The following is a 21,837-nucleotide window of genomic DNA, read 5'->3' on the forward strand; positions in this document are numbered from 1 at the left end:
CTGTGTTCATCCAGCCTCACATTTTATTATCTTAATATACTGGGAATGTGGGTTCAAATTCCACCGTAGCAGATGGTCAAATTCAATAAAATTTGGAATTAAAAGATAGCTTAGTGATGACCACTGTTAATTGTCATAAATACCTATCTGGTTCATTAATGAGCTTTAGGGAAGGAAATCTGCTGCCTTAACCTACCTACACGTGACTCCAGACCCATAGCAATATTGTTGATTCTTAGTTGTCTTCACTCACTCCACCATTTAACTCTGCTCTGAGCATCTTTGTGTAGACTACTTACTTTTTTTCGCTAAGCCTTTTGTAGATGTGAAAAGTGAGACTGCAGCATAGATCCATTGGGTTCTGCACAATCACATCTTACCAAATTGAATGCACACCCATTATTGTAAAATCCCTGCAATATGGAAGCAGGCAATTCAGCCCATTAAGTCCACATTGATGCTTCAAAGAGCTTCCCACCCAGACCTATCCCTCCTAACTAACCTAACCCTGTACTTCCAATGCTAATCCACCCAGCCTGCACATCCCTGGACGTTATGGGCAATTTAGCATAGCTAATTCAACTGATGTACATATCCTTCTGGGGGAGGGAACCAAAGCACCCAGAGGAAAGCCATGCAGACACAGGGAGAACGTGCAAACTCCACACAGACAGTCATCAAAGGCTGGAATTGAACCCAGGTCCACGGTGCTGTGAGGCAACAGAGGTAACCACTGAGCCACCATGCTGCCTCATGCAATCAGTTTGCTATCTCCTCACCAATTCTTTCCATATGCCCCCAATTCCGTGTTATGATCTCAGGTGATTACTGGACAACATAGACCCCAAGCTGAAATCTGGCTTGATGGATCCTTTTTATTGTTTTTAATAAGGTAAACTTTCACTGAAATACAATGCACTCAGATTTGGTTTAAAAATAAAACAGAAGTTTATTACTTAAAATACATGAAAATAAAATAGCATAAATCAAACTACTTACATATAACACAGATTTAAATGTTTCAAAACACTGTATGAGTTTACATTTTAGTCCCAAAAACTTGCAGTACTCACACTGGGGAGAATTCCCTTTTCTTTCATATCCTTAGCACTTATTTTAACTGCATTCAATTCCCCATCTTGATAATCTGGTAGCTTCTTCCTAGAGGCTACATACAACTGAGATTAGCATCAAGCAAATCCTATAGGGTTGTAACCAAACACTTCTGGTTTGGAACATTCATTATATTGATGTACCTATTTCAAAACAGCTCTAAATCATTTATTTTCACAAGGAGCAACAGTTTTACATATCCACCTTCAGCCAAGACTTCTGAAAAAGCTGCCTATCTGTAAACCAAAACCTTTCTTTCCAAGTTATGGGTGTTTCCCAAATCAAAAGGAAAATATAATCTCTGAACTTCCAAACCAAGAGCCTGATGTACACATTTCCCTTGTTTACTTTGCTCATTTGTAGAAATTCTCCCAATGAAAACAAATACCCGTTACACAGCAGGAATTTTCTCTCATTATGTTTTTAATAGAAAGCACCATAGCCACAAAAATACTTACAAGTTAATCATTAAACTCTTCAGACACAGAGACCAAAACCCACATGGCACTAGCTCAAATCCAAATACTAAAATAAATTATATAATAATAAAAGTCATGCACCTTACAACACATCCTTTGCTCTTGTTTTACAAATAATCTTTATTATAGAATTGTATTTAATTACTTCTGGTAGCGTGTGTTACCCAATATTGATAGAGATTTGCTTTTCTACTTCTTTAGTTACATTAAAATATTCACGATTCCTACACATGATTCACCTGTTACAGATGTACATTAGCACTTCCTCATCTTTTTATTATTTTTCTAAGTGCTCAATCATTCTGTGCCTAAAAACAAGTTCAACTAACCTTCCTGCACCAAACATTAGACTAACAGGCCTGTACATTTCTACTTTCCCACTCCCACCCTTCTTATACAATGGATTGACATTGGTAATTTTCCAGTCGGAAGTGACATTCCTGAATGAACAGAGTTTGTGATATCGTGATGAAATTTCCTCACTTACTTGAAGCCCTGGAGATTTTTCCATCTTTTGTCTCATTATATTTTCTATTATTACTAACATTAATTTCTGGCCTGTATTGTTCTTCTGAACTGGTCAAATAGAGTTATTTTCTTTTTCTGATAATGAAAACAGTCTGATCATACTTTGCCATCATTAAAAATATCAAAAGTGCAATGTAAGTTAAATTGAATGACAATGGGTGAGGTGCAGTACAGAGTATGTAATGACTCTCTCGGATAAAGGCATCTGCTAAATTTTTCAATAATAAATAGTATATTAACCAGTGAGAAATATCCAGAACATGTGAATTATTGACACTAAAGCACCAATACTTTGTTCTTTCTAGCTGTCTGTCTGTCTACCTATCAATCTATCTGGATAGAGCTTCACCTGCATTTCCTCCAATCTGGTCTACTGCATTCAGTGATCTTGATATGCTCTTCTCTATGTCGGTGAGACCAAACATTGACAAGGTGACTATTTTGCTGAGCATCTTTGCCTGGTACGTAACGGCCAGACTAACCTTCCGGTCACCACCCATTTCAACTCAACCAAGCACCACACCCCCTCTGACATGGCTCCTCCACTGTTGCGGTGATTCAGAACACAAATTTGAAGAATAACACCAATGATTCCACCTGGCAACTCACCATTGAGTTCTTTAATTTCAAATAACCTTCCCACCCATACCCTTGCTCCCTTCCCAGCCCCACCTCCTCCCTTACATTCCACCTACTGACCCTCCCCTCCAGCTACCAACCGGATTCATCCCTCCCATTGACCAACAAGGTCATATCTATCACCAGTGTCCACTTATCACCACCGTTCTGCCTCCACCCCTTTCCACTCGCCCCATGACCTGCAGCTCCCCCTAACCCAACGTCCAGTCCTGAAGAAGGGTAATATCTGAAATGTCGGCTTCTCCTTCCTTCAGATGCTGTCTTTGCTTGCTGTGTTCTTCCAGCCTCCTGTTTGTCTGTCTATCTACCTACCTACCTATTCTAATTAGCTGAATTGCTGAATAGAAATGATATGCAGGGTTATAGGGAAAAAGCAGGAGAATGACACAGTCATCATACACAATGTTTGATGAGCATTACTATAAAGTTGTAATGATCATTAATCAGACAGCCAGTGCAGTCATTTATGTGAATGTTGTTGCCAGAGTTATGATGCTGACTGAATGATACAGAATACACACAAGATTTGAAATTCAATGTAAGATGAAAGTAACATTATCAAAAAAGTGTTCTTGAAGAACAAATTTCTTTCAAAACGTTTTTTTACATTCACATCCAATCAGAAAAGAATGGTCTGTATTATGTTCAAAATGCAAACCACTGTTTTCTATTTTGTGTGCAGGCAGGACATCTGCACGGAATATAGAAATGCCACTGAATATAAATGATCTCTTACTGGATGTGCAATTTCAAATTCTGTTCCTTTTTAGCAAAGTTAAGCCAAAGTTTAGGTCAAATAGTCGGTAGGTGTGAGAAAGTAACATGTATGAATAGTGTCATTTGAATGCACCTCAATATTTTGATATTACATCTCTGAAAATTATATATCCATTGTTTTGATTTTGAATTGCAACTACTAAAATATAAACTGCTAAAGTCATTTTGTCTCACAATGCTATATGAATCAATATTATCCATACTGATAACTTTTATTGTGTCCGCTGTAACTTCCCATTTGATTTAGAAAATATGGCCACCTTACTTTCAGGTCCTGGACTTCTGATGAGGAACAGCCCTTTATCTTCTCCTGTACCCTAATGAGTCAGCAAAATAATGTTCAAACAAGTTGATTTAGACTGCCTGAGGATCAACACAAAATGAATAATTGACTTTTCACAATAAGCCAAGTGTGTAACCTGATAGTCTGGTTTGGATAATTCAAACACAAAAACAGGTAGGACGAATTATGACTAACATCAGCAATATTGCCATAGAGCTGCCTGTGATTGTAAACAAGCTGGCATTTGAGAGATTGAAACTGCATCTTGTTCGGAAAGATGCCAGAACTGTAATAGAAGACACAAAGCAATGCGCATGCACTTCCCACACCTGTGAAGTCTGCAGTATCGGTGAAACCTTCTGTTATTTTCCTTCCCTAATGTCTTCATTCTTCTCCTCAGAAGACTGCTCTTATTCTCCCAGTTCCTCAGCATCTATCACATTGCCTCATTGACTGCTTTACTTGAGCAGCGCATAGCATGTATGGATGTGCAGCACACTTTGGCAAGACTATACTGGAGCAGAGGGCCGTTGCACACATCCCTCCATGCGGTGAGACATATAGAGCTCTAGTACTGAGGGCCATGTCTCCATCATTCATTCATCTTCAGTCTCACTATGTGCACCAACTTGGTGAAGGTGTTGCACCAGCTGAGTGAACAACACATAACAGGAAATTGGGAAAACCTGTGACACTTGGAACCCCTTCCCATCCCAGGCCCACATTGAACTGAAACCTATTATTATATTGAGTAAAGACCATTGTAACACTTACTTTCTAATGTTTAAGCGATCAGCTCTATGTCCCAGAGTGCTCTTGCTTCATGTTTCACAAGTTGTAAGTCACTTTTTGTCATCATTCACCTCTTATTAAGTCATTGCCCCTGTCTCTACATCACTGAGGTGCCAATGTTCAATTTGCAAGTAAGAGTGGCCTGGTGACCAACATTTGAATCCTAAACATAATCACTCTGCATGCATTGCACTTGGCCGATGGAATAATTGTGAAATGAAATAATAATTCTAATAATGAAATGATAAATATACCTGCATTTTGCAAATGCATGCTTTTGTTCCGAGCATCGGACAGATACGGAGCCTTCTCTTTTACCCATCAGACTCCCATTGACTGTCCACAGTGGGCATTGTCCCAATCAATTTCCACTTTCAGTTGGTGAGCAGCAAGTGATGGCAGAAAATGCACTTTGTGGTGGACAACATATGCACAAGACTCTGCAAGGTCACCAGAATCCTCTTTTACCTTTTCACTCCTACTATTTCCACACATACACCCAATGTGGAAAGCCACCACATTCAGATTTGGCTCCAACTTTCCTCCTTGCTCTCAAGCCCCAACGTCACACCTTATGATGCCCACTGTTATATATCCATTGTTTTGATTTTGAATTGCAACTACTAAAATATAAACTGCTAAAGTCATTTTGTCTCACAATGCTATATGAATCAATATTCTCCATACTGATAACTTTTATTGTGTCCGCTGTAACTTCCCATTTGATTTAGAAAATATGGCCACCTTACTTTCAGGTCCTGGACTTCTGATGAGGAACAGCCCTTTATCTTCTCCTGTACCCTAATGAGTCAGCAAAATAATGTTCAAACAAGTTGATTTAGACTGCCTGAGGATCAACACAAAATTCTTTTTGCTTTCCCTGTGGAGGCCACAGTGTTGCTCACTGACAATTCTCCCCTTTCATAGCCTACCATACCAGTGACACATACTCTGCCTTATACTTTCACTTTACCTCATCAATGTCCTTCCCCCCGCTGCAACATATGCCTCTGTTTTCCCTCTCACCTTGATCATCCTACCCTGTTTTTGGCAAAGAATCCACCCCCTTTTGTCCCAGCAGGACCCATTCCACTGTCCTCTCCACTCAGTGCTTGGACCGCCATTGTTGTTTTCATTGACTAACTTTGACAAACAGCTCCTAAATATGACAGAGCAGAGCCATGCCTGCTGTCTTTGCAGCTCCCTTATTGGTGACATGTATTGTAGTTGCCTACAGCTGAATATGACAAAATGGTTATTAGGGCTTTTCCTTTTAACTGAGCAATCGAAGGAAATTTCAGCTGATGCCACATTTCATGTAGCTCAAATCATGGCCTTCACAGACAGACAACAAGGTGCCTCTGTGTCTTAGTAAGATGTGACTCGAATGCAACCGGTAAGATTCTGATACAGCTTTCCAGATGAAAACACCTGATTTAGGATGTCCATTTTTTAATATGAAATAGAAAGGGAATGCTTGACCTACCTTAGATGAAGCTTTTTGATATAGCTATAACTACATGTTATAGTAAACATATACTCATACAAGAATGGAAGTTTAAATTTATTATAGGTACTGGGGGATTAAATTTCTGAAGGCAGGTAGCCTTGGAGACAGAGACACCCTTGAAAAAACTTTCTTCTCTGTCAGCAAGAGGACTAGAACAACAAAAAGGTATGAACAAGATAGCCTCATATTAGTACCAAGAGAGAAATATTGTAGCAAAGGGGGCAGAAACAATTTTGAAACAGGGTCACCATGGCCTCGAGAGAATAAACAACTTCCATTTCATGGGTCAGATACAAGAGAAGCTGCTCCTGAAATTATCAGCTTTGGCACAGAGTCATATTACTAGGTTTAGCTATGTATGACATTAGAAGCAACTTCATATTAGAGCTGATATTACAAATATTATGATAATTGGGAGAAATTAACATCTTTTTTGATCTTCTGTACTAAGGTCAGCAAGGGATATGAATTGCATGACCAAATTTGAAAAGTCATTAGTAATAAGTTAGTATATGATGTGTCTGGCAAATATCTAGGAAGAGACATAACTATCAGAGTTGGAATGTGGTCAGTAATCATAAGTGGTCTGCAAAACATCATGAGACGAGAACAGGACCTAATCAGGACCATGAAAGTGTCCATCATTGATTGTGCATTCACAGGATTGGATGTGTAGGTCAGAGGGGATGTGGCAAGCAGTGATGTCAATTTTGTAATCATTGTAACGCTTTATGTATAAATATCCTGTAGTTTATTGGAAAAGGTAGAGTGTGACTGATCTCCAATCTGAGCTGTGATTAAGAGGGCAACTGGGCCCCAACAAAAAGCCAGATTCAGGGTATCTCTGGCCCCTCCCACACATGGTAAAGGAACTCTCAATATAAAGATTGATAAGTGTTACTGAACATGGGACTCAAACTCCTCTTCAAAATCTGTCCCCAGGAATATGTGATTCTGCTGACTGCTTGTGGTGACCCAACAGAACTGACCAGTGCCCCTTCTTTGGGTTGTAGTTGGTCCTATCCCCCGACCATGATTGGCCCGATGGGGTTTACAGCCCCTAGCCAAGGCCTTGGACTTTGTGTGGACTGTACCTTTGACTGATGATACTAGGATCTGTAATTGATATTAGCCCTCCAACCCTTGAATGGATTGAAGACTAAGCCCCAGATATGCTCCAACATGGCCATTTGGTTTAATAAACCTGTGGTATGTTTGCCATACAGGCAGCTGCTGTAGGTGTATGATTGACATCCTGGTCTGCGTAAAGCAAGATGCCCATGCCTCGATACAGGTACCTGCTAAGAAGCATAACTGCCACTCTGTCTATGCATCTGTGAAAAAGGATACAACGCAGTTTTGGAATAGATGTGTAGCTCGGGTTGTGGGTGTTGAGGTTGGTTGGCTTGCTGAGCTGGTTTATTGTTCCGCAGACATTTCTTTACTGTGCTTGGTAACATCCTCAGTGCAGCCTCTGCACAAGCCCTGCTCACCGACAAGAATACATACCGGCTAGTACAAACTGACCCGACACCACAACTAGGCAACAAAATCCTATCTGCTGCACGGACTTAAACAAAGAGGACAGATCAACAAAGTAGACTCCTTAAGAATAAAACCCAAAGGAACCAGCACACCCTGATTCTACGGCTTCCCTAAAGTGCCCAAGCCGGAAGTCCCCCTCAGACCCATAGTCTCCCTACCGGGCACTCCATTGCACAGATTAGCCAGAGAACTACAAAGAAGACTCAAGCACCTGGTCAACAAATCACCCCACTCCATGCACTCAGCCCAAGAATTCCTCAACTCCATCAAAGACATAGAGATAGAGGACAAAGAGATCGTGATATCGTTTGATGCCACCGCCCTATTCACATCAATAGACATACCGCTAGCAAGGGAAATAATGACAGCACTACTTGAATAAGAAGACGACCCAGTGAAACCACCCCCAAGGACAATATGCTTAAACTACTGGACCTATGCCTGACCACCTACTTCACCTTCTATGGCCAAACATACAAGAACTCAACAGAACTCCCATGGGATGGCCTATCTCCGGACTCATAGCAGAAGCAGTGATGCAAAGACTAGAAAGGACAGCCCTCTAAAAAATCCAACCTAATCTGTGGATACACTACATAGAGGACACCTTTGTCATCATTAAACGGACCAAATTAGAAGAGACACACAAACTCATAAACAACACCCTCACAGGAATCAAATTCACCAGAGAGCAGGAGAAGAACAAACAACTCCCATTCGTGAACACCATGGTAGAGTGCAAGACAAATGGGGAATTGCAAACGAAAATACACCGAAAAGCCACACACAAGGGCCAGATATTGAACTTCAATAGTAATTATCCCAGCATACACAAATGCAGCTTTGTGCAAACACTATTTAAAAGGGCATCAGCACACTGCGGCAAAATGGAACTACGCCAAGAGGAAGAAGAATACCTTTCAGGTTTTCAAGGATAATGGATATCCAAAAATAGTGGGTCAGAAGATGCCTACGTGAACAACATCAGAAAGAGACCACATGCCCCAACACACTCATCATACTACCCTACATCAGGAACACGTCAGAACTCACCACAAGACTTCTACGACCGCTGGTCATCAGAGCGGCACACAAACCCACATCAACCCTATGACAAGTGCTCACCCAAACTAAAGACCCACTCCCTGCCACGGACAGGACCAATGCCATCTACAAGATCCCCTGCACAAACTGCAAGAAACACTACATCGGACAAACAGGAAGGAAAATAACAACTAGAGGACATGAACACCAACTGGCTACAAAAATACACGACCAATACTCACTCACCTCAATCCACATGGACAAGGAGAACCACGAGTTTGACTGGGACATCACCAAGATCCTGGGACAGGCTGGGCAGAGACAAGCACAAGAATTCCTGGAAGCACAGCACTCCACTAAGCAGGCTATTAATAAACACATTGAACTCGACCCCATATACATTCCACCTCGGAGGAAAACAAGAAGTGACGGACCCCAGAGTTTAAAAACCAGGCGGAAAAACATACTGACGCTTCATCAGAGGCTGCACTGAGGATGTTACCAAGCGTGGTAACGAAACATCTGCAGAACAACAGACCAGCTTGGCGAGCCAACCAACCTGAACAATATACTGCAGTGCTGAGAGCCTGTAGGCTCTGGTTGAAGTACCACTGCAGTACTGGGCCTGGCAAGGCATGGAAAAGCATGCAGGAAGGTGTTAATTGAGCCAAAACTAAAGAGCAAGTCAGCAGCTGCGTAACATAACCTGGTCCAATCTGTGAGCTGGGTACTTGTCCCTGTGCACAAAGTCTTCTTGCAGCAGCATTTCAAAGCCAGTCACCAGCGCTCCCTGAAATGCTGGTCTCGAATTCCTAAGCATCCTGCAAGTGACGAGATGCCATGAGGATTCTGAGGGGTTGAAAATTATAGGGTATCAACGTTCGTGGATGAGGATGCATGCAGCTGGTGCTCACGAATATTGGCACTTGAGATATTGTTGCAGTGGTGACCAACATGAATGCTCATCACAACAAGCAGTGAGAAGATGTCGGCAGGTACATGCTCTGACTTCAATATCCAGATTCTCAACGTTTGTTCACAGGGGCTGGAATGAGGGAATGCTGCATAATAATGATGAGAAGACCTTTAAAAAGCAATAATTTTCCTTAAGATAAAACTCATCACTGCACAGTCAGAATCTCACCTTGATACCTGGAACCTGGTGAAAAGATGCAGCGAGTTGCTCCTAGCTTTAAGGTATGCCTCAATAGTTTTCTTGGGTGATTTTGCTACATTTCTCACCACTGCCAATGTCACTCAGACCCCTGTATGTTTCTGCCTCTTTCTTTTTCTTCCTAGATTTCAGCAGCTCGTATTCAGTTTTCCACTAAGACCCACTCATCAATTACTCCAACCATCTCTCATCTACAGTAGCTCCCTATCCTCAGTATATCTAAATTAAACTCTCTGTCCTCATTTTGAATTTTTCCCACACCTCTGACACCTTCGTGTCCTTCCTGCAATCTTCAACCATCTGACCTTTGGCAAATTCCCTCTCATTTATTCATTATCTTCAGCGCCCTCAGCCCAACTCTCTGGATTCATCACAAAATCTTTCATCTTCCTTTCTGCAGGTTTGAAATACTTCTCAAATCTACCAAGATGTGAACACAATCTACTTAGTCTTGCACTATGGATTGTCTGTTCCTTTATTTCAGTATCTGTTTCTTTTTTCTCTTTCCAGCTTTGAACTTGCATACATTTTATATGTCACAAGTATTTTATCAATATATGTTATTATGCAATTTTATGGCAGTCTTGATAGTTATGATTTTTTAACTGTGATAATGGGAACTGCAGATGCTGGAGAATCCAAGATAATAAAGTGTGAAGCTGGATGAACACAGCAGGCCAAGCAGCATCTCAGGAGCACAAAAGCCCCTGAGATGCTGCTTGGCCTGCTGTGTTCATCCAGCTTCACACTTTATGATTTTTTAACTATTTTCTGTAACTGTCGTGTTATGTTGGAGTTGTTGGATTGGTTTGCCGAGTTGACTAGTTTCCATGTAAATGTTTTGTCTCCCTTCTAGGTGACATTGTCAGTGCTGTGTAGCCTCTGTTGAAATGCTGTTGTTCTGTCCTGCTCTGACTTTATATGGTCCGCTCTGTCATGGTGAGCAATCTTGTTTCCAGTGTTGTGCCTCAGTGTTACAGGATGGGGTGCATTTCAACATGTTTGTTTATCACACTTGTGGTTGAAAACCAGGCCTCCAGGAATTCTTGAGCTTGTCTTTACCTTGCTTGTCCTAATACTGTAACTTTGTTCCAGTTAAACTGTTGTCCTTCTATGTCAGAGTGTATTGAAATGAGGGAGAGTTGGTTGCACTGTTTTGCTGTGAGTTGGTGTTCATGTATCCTGGTGACAAGTTTACTGCCATCTTTCCTATGTAGTGTTGCTGCATGGTATTTTGTATATCACATTTGTCCTGCCTATTGTGGGTATGGGGTCTTTCATCTTTGAGAGTAACTGGCAAAGTGTGACTGTTGGTTGGTGTACTATCCTTATATTGTGTTATGTGGCATGGTCAGCATGCTTTTAAGAGATACACTCAGGATATCATCTCCACATCATAGCATGTGACCTGAGGATAAAATGATCTCATTCTCCATCTTAGATAACAAAGTGTGAAGCTGGATGAACACAGCAGGCCAAGCAGCATTTTAGGAGCACAAAAGCTGATGTCTAGGGCCTAGATCCTTCATCAGAAAAGGGGGATGGGGAGAGGGTTCTGAAATAAATAGGAAGAGAGGGGGAGGCGGATTGAACGTGGATAGAGGAGAAGATAGGTGAAGAGAAGACAGACAAGTTAAAGAGGCAGGGATGGAGCCTGTAGAGCTGAGTGTAGGTGGGGAGGTAGGGAGGGGATAGGTCAGTCCAGTGAGGTCAAGGGCCGGGATGTGGTTAGGAGGTAGGGAATGGAGGTGCGGCTTGAGGTGGGAGGAGGGGATAGGCGAGAGGAAGAACAGGTTAGGGAGGCGGGACCGAGCTGGGCTGGTTTTGGGATGTAGTGGGGGCAGGGGAGATTTTGAAACTTGTGAAATTCACATTGATACCATTGGGCTGCAGGGTTCCCAAGTGGAAAATGAGTTGCTGTTCCTGCAACCTTCGGGCTTCAATCCGCCTCCCCCTCTCTCCCTATTTATTTTAGAACCCTCTCCCCATCCCCCTTTTCTGATGAAGGGTCTAGGCGTGAAACGTCAGCTTTTGTGCTCCTGAAATGCTGCTTGGCCTGCTGTGTTCATCCAGCTCCACAGTTTGTTATCTCCGATTCTCCAGCATCTGCAGTTCCCATTATTTCTCATACTCCATCTTATTTCAGATCACTTGACACTCTACTATAAGCAGGCTCCCATATCATAACCAATAAATATGCACTCCCAGTTTTAAAGTCGCTAAGCCTTGTCACATCAGACAAAATATCCTGCTGGAGGCAAACTCACACATAGCAACAGCAGCTGTCTGGAAATGACTTCAAGATTTTAGTGGTAGATATTTGAAAAATTAACTGATGGCAGACCAGACAACTGCTCTGGACAACAGAGAATATGGACAAAGCCAGAAATTCTCTCCTTGAAGTAGCATTAGTTTCTGTGAGTACAGACAGCTGTATAGATCTGGAGATAGGTATTAACCACCATAAAATGGCTAATTTATTTTTGAATAGAGTATAAGTTAATTAAAGACAAGATAGATTTCTGAGATTACGTTACTTAAATAAAGGACAATAAAAGTTTGAAGTATACTTTTGAGACTTTTTTCTATTCATTCATGGAATGTGTGTGTAACTGGCAAAGTAATCATTTATTGCCTGTCTCTAGTTGCCTTGAGGGTAGTTAATAATCAACCACATTGCTGTGGGTCTGCAGTCACATGTAGGCCAGACCAGGCAAGGACAGCAATTAAAAACCGAAAGAACTGCAGATGCTGTTAATCAGGTACAAAAACAGAAGTTGCTGGAAAAGTCCAACAGGTCTGGCAGCAGCTGTGGAGGAAACAACAGATTTAATGTTTTGGGTCAGTGACCCTTCAAACCTTCAAACATGACCGGACCCGAAACGCTAACTCTGCTTTCTTCCTTCACAGAAGGACAGCAATTACCTTCCCTTTTAACATTAAGGAACAAGATGGGTTTTTCTGACAATCTACAATGGTCGTCATGAGACTCATAATTCGAGAGCTTCTTTTTCATAAGACAAAGCTGGTGAAATGCCATACAGAAGCTGGAGGCTAGAACGTTCAGTTCCTAGTAATGAATATATGAGTAACAGTTTGTCAGAACAGCAGTTGCAAAGTGAGTGTTTTTAAGAAAGAACAGTTTTTTAATCTATACAGACAGAAGTCAAAGATGCACAGTTTAAGATGGTGCAGTCTATTATTATTAAAGTGGATTGGCAGAAACTTCATTATGGAGTAGTTTTCCAGTAACAACTTTTCCAAATGAAGGTACTAACATATATTTCACTTTCTCACTACAATTTCAACATTGCTATTTAACTTCCACAAGTTATCTGTCTAAAATTCTCTCTTAATGGGTACAGTGAAATCTGATAAAATTCTTTAAGGTGCGGTTTACAGCTTAGCATAGAATCTCACATCATTCTCATGGATTGCCAACAGGATATAATTATGTTCATTGACAAAAGCCAAAAAGGTCATTCACAGGTATCAAATAGCAAATTTGTAATATAACACTTGTCACCAGGACCACAGACCATGAAAAATGTTGTTCTTACCACAAATTATTACCAGTAATTATGTATAATTACCATACAGTTACCAATCATATACTATTGGTACTTCCATGCACAACAATTCCATCCAACATGACAAAATTTAAATGCTATTTGTAAATATGATGTCAATTTTCCTTGTATTCATAATTGTTCAAAATAATGCTGTTCTTTGATCACTTCAGATAGTTGCATCTCTATTTTGTGTCAAATGATATTATAAAAGCTTTCTTTCTATTTTTCTGTCCAACATTTGCTTAAAATGCATCCTTTATCACTTTCTATGCTTTCCAGTATAATTATTTGATCAGAGAGGTTGTGGACGTGAGGGTTGCTGCTTCACTGTATAGCACCTCTGATAAGTTTTCAAGTTTAGAATGTTATGGCATGTGAAACAGTAAGAGTAAAGATGCTGCCAGACCTGCTGAACTTTTCCAGCAACTTTGTTTTTGTTCCTGATTTACAGCATCCGCAGTTCTTTTGGTTTTTAAGAGTAAAGTCACGCCTTATTTTACTCTGATCACCTCTCATCCTTCATCATTCTAAAGAGAAAAGCCCTAGCTCTCTCAACCTTTCCTCGTAAGACCTTTGCTCCATTCTAGACAACATCCCGGTAATTCTCCTCTGTGCCTTTTCCAACACTTCCACATCTTTCCTGTAATGTGGCGACCAGAACTGGACACAATACCCCAGACGTGGTCGAACCAGGCTTTTGTGTAGCTGGACCATAACTTCACGGCTCTTGAATTCAATCCCTCTATTAATAAATACACCTTTTTAACAACTCTATACACCTGGGTGGCAGCTCTCAGGGAACTGTGGACATGAACCCCAAGATCCCTCTGTTCCTCCACACTACCAAGAATCTTTCCGTTAACCCAGTATTCTGCTTTCAAATTTGTCCTTCCAAAATGAATCGCCTCACACTTTTCAGGGTTAAACTCCATCTGACATTTCTCAGCCCAGCTCTGCATCCTATCAATGTCCCTTTGTAACCTAGAACAGCCCTCCACACTATTCACAACTTGACCCACCTTCGTATCGTCTGTGAGCTTACTAATCCGCCCTTCCACTTCTTCATCCAAATCATTTACAAAAATCACAAATAGAAGAAGACCCAGAACAGATCCTTGTTGTACACTACTCGTAACTGAGCACCATGTTGAATATTTTCCATCCACTACCACCCTTTGTCTTCTAAGGGTCAGCCAATTCTGAATTCAATCTGCCACTTGCCCCCCTATCCCATCTCCTTACTTTCTGCATGACCCTACCATGGGGAATCTTATCAAACACCTTACTTAAATCCATGTATACCACATTCACTGCTCTACCTTCATCCACGTGTTTGGTCACCTCTTCAAAGAATTCAATAAGGTTTGTGAGGCATGATCTACCCTCACAAATCCATGCTGACTATCAGGAATCAAGCTGTGCCTCTCCAAGTGATCATAAATCCTATTCATTGCAACAAAATCCATTGAAGGAGGAAATAAATAAATTTTGACAATTAAATTGATTAAAAAGTGTAAAATACACCCGTATTAAGGTATATAATGAATGTATCACATTTCTTTGTTCCCTGCCACAGCTTCGATTATATTACCTGCTGGCGCGTTTACAATACTTTGTACAGACTAAACCAGCCCAAATCTCACATCTTTTCCAACTCACTGACAAATGTAGATGACATCAAATTTTTGCGGTGGAGCAGCCACCTGACTTCTACAGAAAGAAAGCCCCTTAACTTCCTTATTGCGATCACTGGTAAAGTAACACGTTCTGCATTTGTGCAATTTGTATATCTTCATGCAACTGAGAGCATTATCTACGAATAAAATGTCGGTAATTATTACCTGTTTAAACAGAAAATGGCACTGAATAAAAATGTTGGCAGGCCTTTTTGTGATTTCTGGAACAATAGGCCTTTGTTTAATCTTAATCTATTGGAAATAAAAGACTGGCTGCTGTCATGAGAAGGTTAATAAATGTCAATTAATAATTTCCATTATCTTTCCCTAATTCAATTAATATTTAGATCCTTGTTAAATGTTTGTTCTTTTGCAAATGATTTTGTCTTTGATACACTTGTCATAGTCACTCCCTGGTTACTTTTCACTGTTTTGATAAATTATACTGCTGAGAGTGACCTTAGCATTTGTTCTGTGGATCTCAATAAAATTCTTATCTATTTCACTTTGCCAGCTCTGTAATAAGAATATTCTTATGGGTAATTGAATCAGGAGCTGGTTGGTCATACAAGGGGAAATTGGGGTTGTTTTGAACAGACGAAACAAGTTGATTAGGTGACAGTATAAAGATTGAGCCTTTAGGACGATTGTGAGTGAGAACCCTGGGGACCAACACTCGAATGGGAAACCTTGTAAAGGCTTTAATAACAGAATTGACAGGTCTAAGACTGATCAGCTTGGCTGGACACGCATAATACTGCATGTGAATAGTGAGTTTGAATGTTTTTTGCAACTGGTTTATTAATTTACTTATTAATAATATATTGTACTTCTATTAGTGTCTGTAATATTCGCTGCTGTTTGCTTGTTGTGTCTTTACACTGTGGGTTAGGCATTGGACAACAATACCATGGACAGATGGTCTAGGAACTGAAGAAATGTAAAGATTAAGCGTGAAAAACGCAAGAGCATAATTTAGAGTCAGCTAACATAGAAATGTAAAGGGAGGGATTAATACTTTTGAATAATAATGTGTTGCGCAAAAATCACAAACAACAAATATGAACAAGAGAAAAGAAACAACGTCTGGTGTAAGTACATTTTTAAAGGTGAAATAGGAAATAGGAACATATTGAAAAATAAGTAATTCTTATGCGATATAGAATCTACTAACAAAGATTCTATATGTTTATCCTAGAAAGTGAACAACTGAGTTACTAAAATAAGTTAGTTGGAATTAATTATTTTATTATTTTCTTTGAAACCATCTTCATTTCATACATTAATATTTCACAACAGCCATTATTAATAATTAATTATTTCACTATGGAAACTTGGACGTTAAGGAAATAATTGCAACAAAGAAAATGAAATACAATTCAGCTTCCTTGTTTGGGCATGTGTTAGATGTTACCTGATTTAAGACTTAGAGAACTTCATTCTCAACTTTTCCATGTTTCTGTGCCTTTTGATCAAATGTGACATTTACTGCAATACATAAATTGCCTGGCTGCCAAGTAATAATGCATATCCTAATTTAGCAGAAGAAAGGCTCATGTTTAAAAGGAAACACAAGAACTTAAATGTCTGAATTAAATGCTTCTGGTTCAGAATTCACGATGTGAAAAGTGCAAACTGGAAATGTGTTCAGAAGCCTCTACCCTTCAATTTTCTATTCATTAGAATTATATCTTGCAAAAGCATAGATTCTTTGTGTATCTGCGTTCCACATCTGTTAGCAACAACAGGCCATTGATCCTTCTCGTGAGCTGTACAATATCAATCTCTCAACTTTACTATCTCATGTGGCCATTCTACTTTGGTCATCTCAATCACAGATTATTGATGATTTCCTTGAGTCTCTTACTAGCCCCTCGTAAATCCATTTGCACGCTGTGGAATGCTTGGATAGGCAAAGTAGTGGTAGATGGAATACAATGTAGAAAGTGTGAGGTTATGCATTTTAGTACGAAGAATGGAGGGATAGACTATTTTCTAAATGGTGAAAGCCTTCAGAAATCTGTAGCAGCAAGGGATTTAGGAGCTCCAATTCAGAATTCGGTTAAGGTTAATGTATGGATAGGTTCGGTTGGTGGTTAGGAAGGCAAATGCAATGTTAGTATTAATTTTGAGAGGGTTAGAAGGGTTAGAATACAAGAGCAGGGATGTACTCCTCAAGCTGTATAAGGTCAAACCACTAAATAAGAACCAAAAGATTTGCAGATGCTGTCAATCGGGAACTAAAACAAAGTTGCTGGAAAAGCTCAGCAAGTCTGGCAGCATCTGTGGAGGAGAAAAAAGAGTTAACGTTTTGGGTCTGAGGAGTTCTGAGGAAGGGTCACCGGACCCGAATACTAGCTCTTTTTTCATCTCCACAGATGCTTCCAGACCTGCTGAGCTTTTCCAGCAACTTTATTTTTGTTGTCGTCGTGTAAGATCAAACCACATTCAGAATATTGTGAGCAGTTTTGCGTCCCACACCTAAGGAAGGATAGACTGGGCTTCGAGGGGGTCTAGAAGAGGTTTACAAGAATGATTCCAGAGATCAAGGGCTTGTTGTATGAGGAGTGGTTGAGGTTTCTGGATCTGTACTCGAATTTAGAAGGATGAGGGGGGAATCTGATTGAACCTTACAGAGTACAGAGAGTCCTAGTCCTTCTGCAACCTCCCTGCCTCCTCAACTTTACATTTTGTCTTCTGCTATTCCACCTGCCATTTACATAGTCTATTTAGCTCAGTCTCCTTGCTTGTTCTGTCATCTGCACAACATACTTCGTGTTGATCCCGTGTGATGTTATTACTGATAAATATGACTGAAATTTGACTTGATCGATCATATTTTGTATTGTTTTTATTTCCTAAGGTTCTCTGAGAATGGCTTCTCATGATTCAGCACTGCTAAAACCTGTGTGGTTGTCAGCACAGCTTTCTAGTTTTCAAACACACTTTTACACTCTCGCATCCATTCAAATTTTCTGCCTTCTTTCCCATTCAAATAAATCCATTCAAGCCAGCATAACACAAAATTACACGTTTTGTTCTAGAGAGAGGAAAATGCAAAGTACTTTCAATTCTCTATGTGCTACTTGACCTTGTCCCACAATGTGCCTCAAATGAGTCACTTTTGTTTTGGCCAATTCTCTCTTAGCTGGATTTATAACCAAACTGGCTCTTTGCAGCTAATCAAACTTCTCAGAATTGGCTGAAAACGAACAAATTTTGATGGGAACAACTAATTACATTAGTCCTTAAATTATTTTATTGATTAATTGTTGAAACGTTACTGGTGAACATTTCATTCCAACCAGTACGACTGTACATTGATAAAGTCTATCTGGTGTTACAAAAACCAGCCCTTCTTTAGCTGTCAACAGAATGTATCAGTAACCTTTTAGCAAGTTACTATTCATGACAATTCATGTGCATATAATTACGTTAAATGCAGTTTCCAATGTCAGAACCGAATATGAGTCTGATTTTGCTACCACATTGACTTGTGATAATCAACAACAGAATCATTATGACCCGTCCATTTTTGGCACCATCATGATAGGTGAGCTCCAGCAACTTTGAACAGGTTTAATAATGTAATTACCCATAATTAATTTTATCTGTTGCTTTACTTGAGTTACTGTCTCTTGATGGAGTCTGAAAGGATGCTGTTTGATAGGTGACGCATCACCCCAACCCAAAATTATTATCACAAACTGTCTCAACCAGGTTTCTTGGTTTGTTACCACAGCTTACAGAGCTATAGAGACGTAAAACATGGAAACAGACTCTTCAGTTCAACATGTCTATGCCGATCAGGTATCTCAAATTAGTCCAGTCCCATTTGCCAGTATTTGGCCCATATTCCTCCAAACCTTTCCTATTTAAGTTCCCATCCAGATGACTTTTAAATGTTGCAATTGTACCAACCTCCACCACATCCTCTGGCCATTCATTCCATACACACACCATCTTCTGAGTGAAAAGTTGATTTATGATTCTATAGTACATTTGTAAGACATTTTGATAGCATTTTGAAAGGAAAAACATCATGCAATCTAACAATTTAAGCACATCTGTATTATCCAATTTGATTGTTGAAGGGCCAGCTTCTGAAATTTCAATTTCTGATTCATTCTTCAATTTTTCTGATACTTCCATTTCATTCCCTATTTCTTTCATTACCGTGTTGTACATTTTCTCTGACTTTTATCCCTGTCATATTAATGCTTTAAAATATTAACATGATAATTTTGCTGATTCTTTCTGCCAAGAGCTTTCATTGCATAATTTATGTCATTGAGTTTATCTTTTGATTTGAGAAGGCCCATGCAATAAACTTCATTACAATGCAGCCATTTTACATCCACAACTATCATGTGACGATTGTATTAAAAATAAAGTCACAGGAACCTCTTCAATCCAGTGAAATCAATTGTTATGATCACAACTTATGTTATTACAAGGCAAGTCTGATGCCAGACTGAAATCTGGCTTAATCGATCACCTTCCCATTGTTTTTATTTAATGCGGTGGTCTTTCACTGAAAAACAAAAAAAAATTCTGTTCATTTAGTTTAACCAATAAAACCAAGGCTTATTGTGCAAAAGAAAAGATAAAATACAATAAATCAAGACATTTACTTACAACATAATGTGAAATATTTCAAAACACAGAAAATATACAATTCCCTTTATCCTGAAACCATCACATTACGGTAATCAAACACCAGAGAAAATTCACTTCCTTATCACATTTATAGTTTTGACATATATTTCTTTCAGTTTCCAGTTTTAAGAGTTTGATAGCCTTTTCCTGGATTATTCACAAAACTGAACATCAACTTTCACAGCTTCAAATAACCCAGTGGAGGTTCTACCCAAACACATCTGGTCTGGAATTTCCAACTGAAACCCTTAGACTGAGGTAACATATTTCCTAAATGTTCTAAACTAACTTTTTCCTCCAGCACAAAATGTTTCAGCTATCTAAATTCAACCGGAATTTTGAGACTGGAAAAAAAAAGACAAGTCTTTCTATGTGTTTTTTCCCAAGTGAACATACAAAAAATTGATAATTCTAACTGAAAGAAAGCAAATGTTCTTCATGTGAATTCTATCCATTGGTTTGAATTGTTTAATTGACTATAAAGAGTCTCTTTGACCATAAATCAAGCTGAGTGAATTTGCCAAAGCAGGACAGACTTACTTGGGCCATACAATAGAACAGGACAAAGCTGAACACAGAAAAGTGAAAGTAAGGATTATTTTTCAGGATTTGTAGTTCAGGTTGAGTTTCTGGATGTGATTTTGCTCACTGAGCTGGAAGGTTAGTTTTCAGCTATAAACTAACGTTCCAGCTCAGCAAGCAAACTCACATCCAGTAAGGGTTATTTTGAATTTTCTCATGCCTTGGAAAATATGTGAATACTTGCATTATGTTGATGTTAAAAGGATTCTATTGCAAATTTGTCCCAAACATCATTGCATGTTTAATTAATATATTGTAAAAAGACTGGAAGTTTCAGTGAATGCAAGAATACCAAGGTGACTTTGAAAGCTTAAAGTCTGTGCTTCACTAAGAGAAGCCAATCAATCTGACTGTTGATGCCAGAGACATTGATGCAGGGACTGTTTTACTGCAAGGTGACGAGATGGGGATTGAACAGCCTGTCAGTTATTTTTCAAATTGCGTGTTAATAAAAATATTCAAAAATTTAGAAAACACTGAGCGTCGTGTTGGCTTCACATAATTTTGAAACATATTATCATCAATAACATGCAAGAAACATATTCATATGGATCACAAACCTTTGATTTTCTTCTAAACATTTTGAGACAAGAAATTATGATTATTTCAGTGGAGCTTAATTCTCAAACATATAATTTGAAACATGTTTGTAAACGTGGAAAAGAAAATGTTACAGCAGATATTATGAAATAGTAAGAACTGCCAATGCTGGAGTCAGAGATAACACAGTGTGGAGTTAAAGGAGCACAGCAGACCAAGCAGCATCAGAGAAATAACAATAACATAATTTTTGCAAGACAATGAAAATGCTTTTCTAACATACTTACAGATACATTTTCATTATCTTGCAAAAAAACTTATTATTATTTCAATATGTAACATTAATAGCAACCTCTTTAGAGAGAGGTATGGTTTAAGGTATGTAATTTATATATCTATTAATATCATTTACTTTAGGTTTTAGATTTTAATGATTAACATATCAGTATTGCTGAGCCCATGACTTTTTTTAAAACCAGAATGGGAGAGATAATTCCTGAAGTGATACGATGAAGTTGTTTGCACTGAGAAAGTTTTAGAAATGGTTGTTTTTGTTTTAAAGTTGGAACAATAGAAGCTGCCTGAATAGGTGGAGTCAAACTCCTACAGAACCAGGATGCTTGGATTTAGCTTTCTGCAGTTTGTGGCATCTTAAAGCTGATTTGGAAGCTCTTATACCTCTGTTACAGATGGAAGCTGGGCTTCTCTTCCTGTTACTGGAATTGCATATTAAACAGTTGAATTTACCATTGCCAATGGTGTGTTTATGTGTTGCCACTTTTGGAACAGTCAATTAGTAGTAGTTAATATATATTATTTTGTTAAGCATTTTGATAGAGTTACAGAGAGGCTAATTCTTTTGTTTTTATTTTGTCTGTATTTTAAGAGTAGTACAAAAATAAAGTGTGCTTTGCATAAAAAGAA

The 21,837-nt window shown here is 39.2% G+C and overlaps 1 protein-coding gene across 4 annotated transcripts in view; it reads left to right on the forward strand.

Annotated features, from left to right (window-relative positions):
• The first annotated feature begins 3,824 nt into the window (after positions 1 to 3,824).
• The window catches only part of dnase1 (deoxyribonuclease I), a 36,393-nt gene continuing 18,380 nt past the window's right edge, over positions 3,825 to 21,837 (forward strand). Inside the window, exons 1-3 of one of the 4 annotated variants that reach the window (XM_048551901.1) lie at positions 3,825 to 3,993; positions 9,753 to 9,907; positions 15,033 to 15,208. The gene's annotated coding sequence lies outside the window, so the exon portion shown is untranslated. Of the gene's footprint in view, positions 3,994 to 9,752; positions 9,908 to 15,011; positions 15,209 to 15,696; positions 15,903 to 19,858; positions 20,050 to 21,837 lie in introns of those variants that run through there. The other 3 variants (XM_059654037.1, XM_048551900.1, XM_048551903.1) reach the window with 3 other exon arrangements.

The sequence above is a fragment of the Stegostoma tigrinum genome, chromosome 23 (genome assembly GCF_030684315.1).
Source record: "Stegostoma tigrinum isolate sSteTig4 chromosome 23, sSteTig4.hap1, whole genome shotgun sequence".
Classification (NCBI taxonomy): Eukaryota; Metazoa; Chordata; class Chondrichthyes; order Orectolobiformes; family Stegostomatidae; genus Stegostoma; species Stegostoma tigrinum.